Source organism: Eptatretus burgeri, chromosome 3, assembly GCF_056783735.1.
Source record: "Eptatretus burgeri isolate ZD-2024b chromosome 3, Ebu_testis_v1, whole genome shotgun sequence".
Classification (NCBI taxonomy): domain Eukaryota; kingdom Metazoa; phylum Chordata; class Myxini; order Myxiniformes; family Myxinidae; genus Eptatretus; species Eptatretus burgeri.
Window position 1 is genome coordinate 112,020,270 of NC_140963.1, and position 13,065 is coordinate 112,033,334.

A 13,065-nucleotide genomic window follows, 5' to 3' on the forward strand; every position below is an offset into this window, starting at 1 on the left:
ATGATGTTTCAAAATGATGTGGAAAAATTATGATAAAAGTAGGTGGATGAGTTGGGAAGGTGACAAGCATCTGCCGACCTCTCCATAATTATTCGCTGTGGCTTTTCTGTGGTATGGAATACCAGAGACCTTAACTTGAGACTTTTTATGCTTTTGAAATTTTTGTGGTTTTAATGGAAAGTTGTACCTGAGTTATTGTAGCCTGGTTGGTTTAACAGAAGTTTTGTGACATCTCTCTTGAGAATTCTTGTGTTGACTTCCATTAACGATTCGAAAATCAGTTTGTAAAACGTTTTTGTTTTTTGTGCATTGCACAGTTTTGTGAAGTGAAAAGATTAATTGTGGATTTGTTGCTTTGGCCACAGATTATGCGGCTTGAAGAAGAACTGCAAGAAGATTATGGTTGAATCAACCAGAGCCTATCGAGTTTTCCAAAGGTCTTCATGGAAGCTCCAACATGGAGTTGACATTTGAAGAATGCTTGTGTGCTCGCTTTGTTACGTGCTGACTGAAATAAAGAAGTACATGAAATCACAATTGCAAATGTTTTATTCTTTGCATGTCACACTGCATGTACAGGTGGACATCACACACACACACACACACACACACACACACACACACACACACACACACACACACACACACACACACACACACACACACACACACACACACACACACGTTCTTATGCGATCAGGCAGCTATCCTTGACGCAGCATCATTGAAGGTGAACCGTGAGATTATCGAGGCGTGGTACTCCTGTGAAAACTCCATCAATCGACACATCAACTTGAACTCGCCAGCCTCCGCGAGCAGGGCACAGATTGGCGTGCTTTTAAAAGCACCCAGACACAACCGTACACTTTGGCTTGAATGGTTTCCAGCTTTTTGCGGTTGGTTTTGCACATGACCCAAAAGGCCTGACTGCCGTAATCTTATTGGGAGCGGAAGAGGGTTTTATTTTGGAGGAGACTTCCCTGATGAGCTCCCCAAGATGTACCTGCAAGACTTTGTGGAAGGTTAAGGCCTTTGGCACAGCTGGCGCCAAGTGTTTTAGGATGGGGTCTCCAGATAAGGCCCTTATCGAAAGTAACTCCTCGAAAGGAAACATCAGGGGAAGCTTTAATAGAATTGCCATCAATTTTTATTGATAAGTCCTTGACCTTCCTTTTACGAGAGAAAATAAAGAACTTGTACTTGGGCCCAGAAATCGAGAAGCCCCATTTTTGGGCCCACTGCTCAATCCTGCAAACCTCCCCTGGCGTTTTTTGGCCGTAAACTGAAGGCTTCTGCTCCGGGCCCACATAGCAACATCATCCGCAAATGGAGATATCCTGCTGCGGGACACTAAAGAGGAGGCAGCATCATCCATCATGATGTTAAAAAGGGTGGGACGAAGACAGCTACCCTGGGGGATACCATTGACCATGGGAAACACAGAAGAAAGGGCTTGACCAACTCTCACTTGGAAAGTTTGATTCGATAGGAAATCACGGATTCACCAGAACATTCTGCCATTGATGCCGAGTCTGTGTATCTTGTACAGGAAGCCTTCTTTCCAGACTGAGTCGTAGACCTTGTGGATGTAGAAGAACACACAGACTAAGGACTCATGATTGTTTAGGCCAAAGTTACATTTGCCACGGCGGCCGTGGGGTCTCAAAAATCTACGGCCACTAGCAATTATACAGCGGCCGCAGTATTTCCACGGTCACACAATGTAGCAGTCACATATGCTTTTATTTTTCGGGGAGCCGCACGGCGTATTTAGAAATTATGGAGACCGAAAACGTGGGGGTGCCGTGTGGTCTTTGATTTGATGTCGCACGGTGACCTCAGAGCGTCCCTGCAGCAGCTATAGAATTTTCAAGGCAGACGCAAGGTAGCCTCAAGGTGCCCGCAAGGCGACCGCAGGGGGACCCTAAGGCGAACGTCCGGCCAGATCCGAATTGAATTCGTTCCAGGAGGCTGTTCGGATTGCAAAAAGTTCGATTCCCAAACTATTTTCCCAATAAGAAATAATGGAGTGAATTAATCTGTTCCTGGACCCCAAGAAACCCCAATTTCAAGACACTTTCAACTGAAATTCCCCATGTTTAAGGTAAAATAAGATGAGTAAATGACCTTCGGTGTCGGTGTATTGTATGTAAACTGGTACAATCACCAATCCAAAGGTCCACACAGGCTCGAGCTCCAGCCTGGGTTCCGATTGCTCGCGCACTCTGCGAGCGATGCCCCCAGGGCAGCTCATCAAGCATGATGCCCCCAGAACCACAATCACTTTCATCAAACGCATCGGGCTGAGGTAATCATGGATATTCCAAATTTCAACCGGTTTTTCTGTGAAATTAAATCCTTGCCCGACAGTCCGTCACACCACGTGATCGGATTGCTTTTTTGTTATTAATTAAAACACAAGATGAGTAAAAAAAAAAAAACAGCACAAATCAAGGTGAAAACACGAGGTAAAGTACCGATCGACACACGAGAGATGCTTTCACGAGGACTTCCTTTCACGAGGGCTTCCTTTCACGAGGACTTCCTTTCACGAGGACTTCCTTTCACGAGGACTTCCTTCCACGAGGACTTCCTTCCACCGATGATCTGAATGAACAAAGCGCGAAGACGCGGCTCGAACAGGTGGGGGAGACGCGTGAACAAACATGAACGCTTCGTTGTGTTCGGGTTTTTAAAATGTATTCGGTTTTCGGGCAAAATTCATTTTTCATTGATAAGAGGCTACGGCGGCCGCACAAATAATGCAAGCCCACCGTACACCCTATGTACGGTCGACGTGGAACACAACGACGTCACAACCACGGCATGTCGAATTGCTACGGCCAACGTAGAAATGAAAAAATTTATAACTCCGCGTTATAATTCCACGGCGATCCCTACTCCCTGTAAAAGATAGCCAAACGGCGTAGGGCCACCCTGAGGCCATCGCAGAAAATCTGCGGCCGCCGCACGTTTCTGTCAATTCAGCAGGGGGGGGGGGGTATGGCCACCGTATCCTCGCCGAAGAGCAAATGTGACTTAGGCCTGAAGCATAACATATTCTCAAAGCCATCTCTCTCTCTGTCTCTCTGTCTCTCTCTCTCTCTGTCTCCGTCTCTGTCTCTGTCTCTGTCTCTGTCTCTGTCTCTGTCTCTGTCTCTGTCTCTCTCTGTCTCATACCCCTCCCTCCCACAGTGTATAGCATGTTTGGTGAGGCATCGCTCTCCCAACCTCCCCCCCCCCCGCATTTTCCTCACTCTTCCCCCTTCCTCACCCCCTTCTCGTTTCCCCTCCCTTCTCTCCATACTCTCTGCCTTCCCTCACTCCTCTCTGTCCCTCCTGTCTCTTCTCCCCTCCACCCCCAATATCCCAGTCAGCGAAGCGACACATTGTATTTGCGAGTTGACAATATTTTCAAACATGCATCATCGGCTATTAAATCAGGTATCATCATCATTTTCCCATTTTTCGTGTACATCAGCACGAAGTATCAATCACGCCAACCTCATGTTCAAAGTTTGTCTTCACAAATTGACAGAAGAAAACACCATGAGAGTGGACCCTGATTCCAAGGCAAGGCTTTTTGAGGAGGCCAAATTAAAAGACCCCTGCAAGATGAAGTTGGGTTGACCAAGGAGAAGCCTTCATGAAGGTAAGCCATTAATTATCTTGAAAAGGGTTGTTGAAATTTACCAAAATACCCAGTTTTCAATCATGTACTCCCTCAGAGTTCCCTCAGGACACATGTAAAGTTTTGAGCTGCTCAGTTTCATGGTTTTGGAGTTATGGAGGAGACTCACATACACTTATTATTCTTCATGTTAATGACTTTCAAAAGTCATCTGACATTGAGTCATTTATATTATTCACTGACAATTCAAATATTTTCTGATCACACCAGAGTTGACCCGACTCAATTTCTTGGCTTGTTCATTGATCCTAATTTATCAACAAAAGGATATTCCGACAATCGACACAAGTTTCTCTCACCAAATGTTTGTGTAACAAACAAGTTGAAGGGTTTTTCTCAGTACATGTGTTCCCTGTCATATTCTACCCTAATGTTACCTTCTTTAAATTGTGGAATTTTATCTTGGGTGGGTCAATGTATCAAATACCCACAGGGAGAGAATTTTATTGATTCAAAACTGAGCACTCAGAATTGTTACTAACACTGGTTTTCACTCTCATACTGATGTGTTATTTCTCAGAAATAAGGTTTTGAAAGTTGATGATTTGTTCCATTCAAATTTCGGTAATCTCATGTTTCAATTGAATACTGATATGTTACCTCATGCCACGGAATCTTGATCAACCAGAAACAACCAAATTCACTCTAATCCAACAAGACAGAGTAATCACCCTCATTTACCTTTCACCACAACTGTTTTCTCACAAAAATCTCTTGTGTTCACAAAACCCAAATTCTGAAATGAACGACTTTTATTGTTATTGCTGCTGATGCTCTTTGAATGTGCGTTTCTTTGCATCCATTGGAATGTAATACTTTGTCCTCTTTCACGATTACTTCGGCTCTATTTTCGAGATATTGTTAGGGACGTCGCTTCTGGATAACTCCAAGAGAGTGACATATTCCGAGAAACCACAAACGTCGACTGCAACCCTCAACTCGGGCCGGATCCTCACACCCAAAGTGGGTTTACCGTACCAGTGAATCAAACGTGGCAGATTGGGAATCGTGCCTGTGACTATGCGGTATCGTGCCTGTGACTATGCGGTCGTTAGTTTGGATGCGTGAACCAATGCTGCATGCTGCCGTACGTGGGCTCCCATTACCATTGGGAACTCAGACCAATGTTGCCCACTGGGAATGCTATTCGGACCAACGCAATGCAGGATAAATCAGGACACATTCAACACTTCAATAATTTATTCCACAGCAAGCAAGGAAATGTAAAGAGCGGAAAATGACGGGTGGAATGATTAAAGGAATGCAGAGGACAAATGCGAAGGAGAGCAAATGGTAGGGGGGATTGTTACCTAAAAATGGTGAAGGAAATCAAACATGACATGAAAAGAGGTTGAACACGTATAAAACACATGTAAAGCACATTATACACACATATACATTTTTCCCTTACCCTCTACCGATCATACCCGACCCCGGAGCACTTGTACACAATGACTTAACACAGAACTACAATACTGGATCAAGGAGGAAGACACAGAGAGATTGGGTTGAGGGGGAAAGAGAAAGTTGGGGTTGTAAAAAAAAAAAGTTTGAGGGACTTTGTCGAGCCTTCACTCCCCCTGAGATCACTCCTTTTGGAGCTATCTTGCCCAAACTCGCACCTCATGTCTGCCCTTGCAACTGAGCCCCATTGGTCTGCGGTCCCGAGTCGGAACCTGTCCGGCCAGTGTGATGTTCTGCGGCCTCAGGACAGCTCGTTCCATGTAAATATTGGCAGGCTCTGATGTTTGGAAGGCAGCGCTGGAAAATACGGCACTGGGGCGATATGAGTAAAATGATGTGGAAATGAAGACGTGACATGGGAGAGAAACTGGTGTGAGGTTTGAAAATCTGCTCTGGTGGAACAAAACGAAAAGTGGAAAATATCTCTGGGAACAGGCTCTCAAAACTCTGATCTGTCTCGGGCATTTGTGGAGGCGAGAGATTTTGCCACCGATCTCGGTTTGGACCCCGCTCCGACAGTCCTGGGGCTGAGGCGGGTCCTGTGTGCAATCATATGTCCCCTATACTAATTTTGACTCTTGATCCTTGTAGGGGACCCCGAGGAGATTGAAAAAAACTTGGGTTGACATTCCAAATGTGGGGCAGAAAGGTGTAATTCAAGATGGCGTCCAAGATGGCCACTGCGTCATTATTACCAGGATAACTCCATGTGGAATTGTCCTCGAGTGATAAATTTCGTGTCTTTACCTCGGTTTTTGGTGTCAAGGAATCCATTAAAATCATTTGCAGGGTTTAAAAAAAGTACAGGAGAACGGTGAAATCCAAAATGGCCGCCGCACCCTTTCATCTTGCCTGTCATGGTTCAGAATTGAGGTAGAGGAATAAATTTGGTGTCTTTATATGAGTTTTAGGGGTCAAGCATTTCACTCAAAACAATAAATTTGCACAAAAAAACAATGGATCATTGTTAATTTCAGTACATGGGCTCTAATTGATTATCCAACAATTCGTAAAATGATGCAACTGGACAAGATTGAGTGCCTAAGAAGTTGACTGGTGTCTCGTCACATTTCATTTGTAACAGACCAACTAATATTTACCTCTCTTTTTCAGGCATTGAATGGAATGGAAGGGATTCCAATGAAGAGGCGCCGCTCAGAATTTGCTGATGTCGACATCAAGAAGTGTATTATTTGTCAGATTGACACCAAATAATCAACATGCAGCAACGCAGAGGCTCGGATGAAAGTCCTAGACGCTGCGAGAATACGTAACGACTTGGTTGCAAGGAGGCTAGAGCAAGTCGATCATGAACAGTTTGTCTATCATGTGAACAACAAATGTTATAAATCGTACACCCTCAAAAAGACACTGATTAAACTTGAAGAAGAGCCGTCCAAAGCGGTGGGAGAGCCGGAAGAACCGGAAGGAGTTGAACTGGTCCCAAACCCATCTGTGAGCCGAGCAACCCAAACCAGAATTGCACCACGAGCTCCTCCATCTGCTGATATACCGGCTTCTGAAAGGAAATGTACGGTGTGTGCCAATGTAAAGATAAAAGGAGACCGACAGAAATTCAGGATTTGTGAAGATGTACGCGCAGAAAAGTTACGAAAGGCTGTGGTATTCTTTCAAGATGAAGTATACTATCGGACAAGTGACCTGCAAGATGTTCACTCCGTCTTTGGATCAGATATATATTGTCACAAAAACTGCATCCGAAATTATCTTATGAGGTACGACCGTGCGAAAAGTAAATGTGACGCACCATCCAATAGTTTAGCAAAAAATAAATGTTTTGCAAGGTTGTTCGAGAACATTGATTTCGCATTGAAAGGTGGACAAGGTTTCGCCATAAGCGACCTCCGTAACAATGTTCATGGATTAATCGATTCCCAGGAAACGTTTTCGAACAGAGACATTCGACTTTTTCTTGAAAGTCACTAAAGCCAAGAATTGAACATTTCCAGGCCGACAGAAGCAAATAAGTGTGCCATGGTTTTCTTCAACGCCAGTCCTGAAGACATGGCTGACGTCATTCGGTCAATCAATCCCATCACTCAATGTGCATCAACTATTGGGCATGCTCTTTTGGACTTGAATTTTGATTTGCAAGACAAGCTTTGCGATTCTGTTGATCTGCAGGACTCCTGGGATAATATGAATATCCCAGATGAGTTAATGACTTTTTTGTGTGTGTTACTAAATTATAATAGAAATGATCTTGAATGCAGCGTGGGTAGCAATAACAACTCTCCATTGCGCGATGATGACGATACCTCTGATGAAGAAACCAGTTGTAACGGCAATGCTCATTCACCAAAACTGAGGAAACGAAAGTTTTCCAGGTTCTGTAGTTCATGGTCCATAATGGTAGATGCAGGACACCACTCCATCTGATGTGCGCAGAAAGAATCCACGCAACACGCAAGAGCAAAACACTCATCACCTCTCGAAACCATTTAGGAATATCAGTGAGTTACGATGAAATTCTCCGGTATCAGACTGATTTGGCAGACTTAGTTTGCACAAATGGAACTAATGATGTGCCTTTGCCAAGCCATCTTAATCCAGAGAAATTCACCACTGCCACATTTGATAATTTTGATCACGAGGAGGCCACGCTATCGGGTCTGGGTGGTACTCATGACACTGTTTCGGTTTTATATCAGGACAAATCAGATGGTGTTCAAAGGAAGCCACGAATTTTGGAAACTGGTGTAGTTCATGGTCCAAAATCATTTCAGAAGACACTAAAATGTCAAGAGCTAAAGGACTTCTTCAAACCAACAAAGAAGGGAGAGATACCCAGTGACTATTACGTAAGTAACTCGACATTAAGTGAAGGATGTGGTACGGAAGGAAAAGATCTTGCTTGGTCACCAGCCCGGATGAATTTGTCAAATATAGAAGAAGGTTTAATCAAACAGGACTGCGATGAACAACAAATGCCATGCTGGAGTGCCTTCAACTCAGTTGTCACTGATGACAAACTTCCTGAAAGGATCGTATGCTTCTTGCCAATTCTACCACACCCGGTCACAGAATACAACATAGTGTATACCGCTCTTAAAAATTTTCAGAACGTCTTGGGACAGCTAAGTCAGAACCACTTGGCTGCTGCGTGCGATGAAGGTGTCTACAGAATCACATGAGAGATTATGTTGTGGCGCCAAGGAGAATTCAAGGACTTGACTCTTTGCCTGGGATCGTTTCATTTACTTCAGATTTACCTTGGTTGCATCGGAAAGTATCTTCGTGGTTGTGGTGCTGAGAGGAAATGGATCGAAAATGAAATATTTGGTCCAAATTCGACCCAGGCTGTCTTGGGAGGTTCACATTATGTTCGATCCCTAGAAGGCATGACTCTCCTTTCAGAGGCTATGGAGAGACTCCAATGGAGTGCATTCTTTGAGAAGCATGGCGTAGAGAAATATGTGGAGCCGCTCAAGTTGCTTTGAGAAATGAATCAAGAGGTGTCTGCAAAGAACAAGTCGAGAAGAAAGGAGCTCCTTAACTCTTTCCTTGGACTATCGGGAGACCTGTTCGAGGATTTCGAGGAGTTTAAAAGGGAAAGGAAGGCAGAAAGCAAAACATTCTTCCACTGGGTTAGGTTTATTGAAATGGTTCGGTTTGCACATGACCTTGTGAGGGCTGACATAGAAGGCGACTGGCATCTGCACCTGCAATCAGTTTAAGCAGTATTGCCATATTTCGCCGTCTTTGACTCGATCGACTATTTGTGGTGGTGTTCTCTCTACCTGGAGGACATGAAAAAAACTACCAGAGAATGCACCAGTTGTCCATGACAATTTCATGGCTGGGCGTTTTGTTGTGAAACGTTCTTCCATCCCATTCTCTGCTGTTGCTGCCGACATGTGTCTGGAGCAGACAATCAACCGCTCATCTAAGACAAGTGGGGGAATCATTGGCAATACGAAACGGAAAGAATTCGTAACAAGATGGAACATCATTCACCATGAATTGATGGCGGTAAATCAAACCTTTCGTGAAGTCACAGGTGTACAGTTGAACAATACAGAACTTCCTGTCAATTATTCATTCAGTCGTTGGCAAACACAAGAAAATGAATGCAAAGTGGACAAGATGATCGCATACATCCTGAATTATGAAAATCCATTCGAGGTGAAGCAAACAACTGAACTGAAACTTCATAACTTTCTCACCAGAGCTATCATGCCAGATGAGATTCAAGATAGTCCATTGTCTGTTCAAGAAACCGGTCTGAATTTATACAACACGTTCAGAAAGGAGCGCCTGGTGGAGAAGACAAAACGACTGAGTGACACAATCAACAAGAACAATGTTAAGACATTCGCAAGTGCTGAGGGAAAGAAAGCATCAGCCCCAAAAAGGAAACAGAAGCAGGACAAGGAGTTCGGTGTTGCGCAGAAGCAACTGGACATTGTCAGGGTCCGTGGGAATGATGCCCAAGAGGTTTTCACGTATGATCTGGTCAAAACTAGTTACTTATTTAGTGATGAGGATGGACTCATGAAAAAACTGACAAAACATGAGCTTGTGAAAGAACTTGAATCAAATATTACAGCAGGTCACAACATCGCTCCGATGCATTGGACGGATATGCCAACCGGAGACATTGTCGATGTTATGGCTTATGTGCGAAAGCTGAAAACTTCCTCCATGAATACCTTCGGAGAATTGTGCAAGCAATTGCTGAGCATGATCCTTGGGGTTTGCAAAAATGCTTCCCGCATTGACTTTATCTTCGATTCGTACATGGAAGGATCAGTGAAAGAAAGCGAACGACGAAGACGAACTCAGAAACCCCCAATCTTGTACAGTAACATCACACGAGAAAACAAGTTACCAAGAGATATGGATAGTCTCTGGTCATCTGCAGCAAACAAAGCCAAACTAGAACAGCTCATGAAAGTATGGCTGATTGGCCACTTTACTGCACAATCCGTAGATGTTCACATTGTAGTGAGTCGGATAGTGGGAGACGAAACCTCAACACAAACCCAGTCGATCAGGAATGGGATAGTAAGCCAACACCCAGAACTGGACTCGGACCATGAAGGGGCTGATATCCGTATCATCCCACATGCTCTTCATGCCGTCAGAAGTAATTGCACACGGATTGTAATTCTCTCGAGCGATACTGATGTGTTCGTCGTTGCAATGTATTTCTATCATATTTTCACAGCAAATGGACTCCGTGAACTTTGGCTCAGAGGGGGAGTTGGAGACAGGACAAGATTTATCCCTCTACATGTAATAGCTGACAAGGTTGGAAGACCAATGTGTGAAGTCCTTCCTGCGATGCATGCACTAACTGGCTGTGACATTACTAACAAATTTGGCACGAAAGCTGCTGGTATCAATGCAGAACCTGTTCTGTACCTAAAGGACTTTGGAAGGGCACAGAGAAATGTGCAGGCCTGTGTGCACAATGCCGAGAAATACCTGGTCCAAGTGTTGAAAGGAGGAAATCATGGCATTGAAACGATGGATTGTTTACGTTACAACATGTACCATCACAGAAAGTCAATGACAATTATTGACCTTCCCCCAACCAGCTATGCTACGGATGGTCATATTCATAGGGCATTCTATATGACCTATGTGCAAGTCAAATGTTTCGGAGATTTTTCGCTAAACCCTCAAGACTATGGGTTTATGATAGAAAACGAATGTCTCGGACCAATGAAATACCATCGTCATTTGCCTGAAGAAGTAGCTTTAAAATGTAACTGTGTGAAATGTGCCACTCGCTTCTGTCCTTGCAGACAAAGAAAAGTTCGATGCTGCATATTCTGTAAATGCCAGGCAAACAATCAGAGCAGCCAATGCAAAAACCTTAACGGGGTTATTCCAACGAAGTCGGTGCGGTTTGTGCAAATTCTAAGCAACGTAACAGTCGGAGGTTTGATGCCCACTGTATACCAAACTGATCGAGTTATTTAAACAGTTTTGGATTCATGAATAATGTGTACTGCATTGTGCATGGTAAATAACGGTGCTCAGGATTTATTGGTATAAATTTAAATGTTACTAAAGTCTCATTCAATGTAAAACACGTTTCTTATTTCTTCTACGTATAGTCCTGAGGGGGGTCCTGTGTGCAATCATTTGTCCCCTAATTTCGACTCTTCATCCTTGAGGGGACCTGTGTCCTGGTCAATTAGAGCCCCTGTACTGGAATTAACAATTATCCATCGTTGCTTCTGCAAGTTGATTGGTCTGAGTGAAATGCTTGACCCCTAAAACCCATATTGAAACACAATTTATTCTTCGAGCTCAATTCTGAACCATCACAGGTGAGATGAAAGGGCGCGGCGGCCATATTGGTGGCCATTTTGGATTTCACCGTTATCCCGTACTTTTTTTAACCCTGCAAATGATTTTAATGGATTCCTTGACCACAAAAACCAAGGTAAAGACATGAAATTTATCACTCGAGGACAATTCCACATGGAGTTATACTGGTTATAATGACGCAGCGGCCATCTTGAATTACACCTTTCTGACCCACATCTGGAATGTCCACCCAAGTTTTTTTCAATCTCCAAGGAGTCCCATCCAAGGATCAAGAGTCAAAATTAGGGGACATATGATTGCACACAGGACCCCCCCTCAGCCCCAGGACTATCAGGACAGCTCGTTCCATGTAAATATTGGCAGGCTTTGATGTTTGGAAGGCAGCGCTGGAAAATACGGCACTGGGGCGATCTGAGTAAAATTATGTGGAAATGAAGACGTGACATGGGAGAGAAATTGGTGTGAGGTTTCGAAAATCTGCTCTGGTGGAATAAAACGAAAAGTGGAAAATATCTCTGGGAACAGGCTCTCAAAACTCTGATCTGTCTTGGGCATTTGTGGAGGCGAGAGATTTTTCCCCGATCTGGGTTTGTACCCCGCCCCTACCCCTCAGTGGCTGTTTTCCATTGGCCTTGCGGTGTTGCATTGATGTCTCGCGAAGGGGCGGGTGCATGAAGGGGTCGAAACAATCTCTACCTGAGCGACTTCTGTCTCTACCTACGCCAGGCATCGCCATTATTCTGCGACCATGTGAGCAAATGAGTGAAAGTGTTTGTGAGCAGGCGAGCAATGAACGTGACTGGTGAGTAATGGAAGGGAATGGTGTTAAATGAAAGGGATAGAAAGATAGACATAGAGAGGTAGATCAAAAGAGGGAAAAGGAACAGACACTTATGCTGCTTACACACACACAACGCATATTGATCACAATGATACGATTTTGTTTCCTCGAAACAGAATAATAAATAAATAACTAATATCTATGTGTGTGTGCTTCCTTTCCCTCGGGGGGGGGGGGGAGGGGGTGCACGAAGTCCAACCTCGGCCCACATCCGTCCTACGACCCCCACCTCTCCATTCAGCCTCTTCCGAGGCTGTTTAAGCCTCCTCCATTCCTCTTTTTCTCCCGCTCTTTCTTCCCCCTTATTTTACACAACTCCCCCTCCTCTCACCCTGTTTTTGTTTACAATCGCATTCCTATGCTGAAAAAAAAGAAAAACTAATGCGTTGCGAAACTCTGGCTTGCAATTCCACCTGAAACATCACTTCCACTTCACATTCGGATTCTGTACATTTGTGGAGAAAAAGTTGAGTTGACCAGGTGGGCACTCTTCTGCTCATTTAAAGTGCAGAGTTATTTTTAGTGGCTCCCCACAGTCTGACATCAACACCTGCCGGTAAGCTTGACAGCACTCCTCAGTTTGAAGGGTTCAAATACTTACACTGGGACCACATGGCCACTCAACATGACGTGAGTCCTTCGACCCATGTGGCCCACATTTAAATAATAGGAACGGTAATATTCACTTCACCGTCAATGGCAACATATTGGTGAGACCACGTGGCCACTCAACGTGGAAGTCTTCTTGGTCCATGTGGCCCAC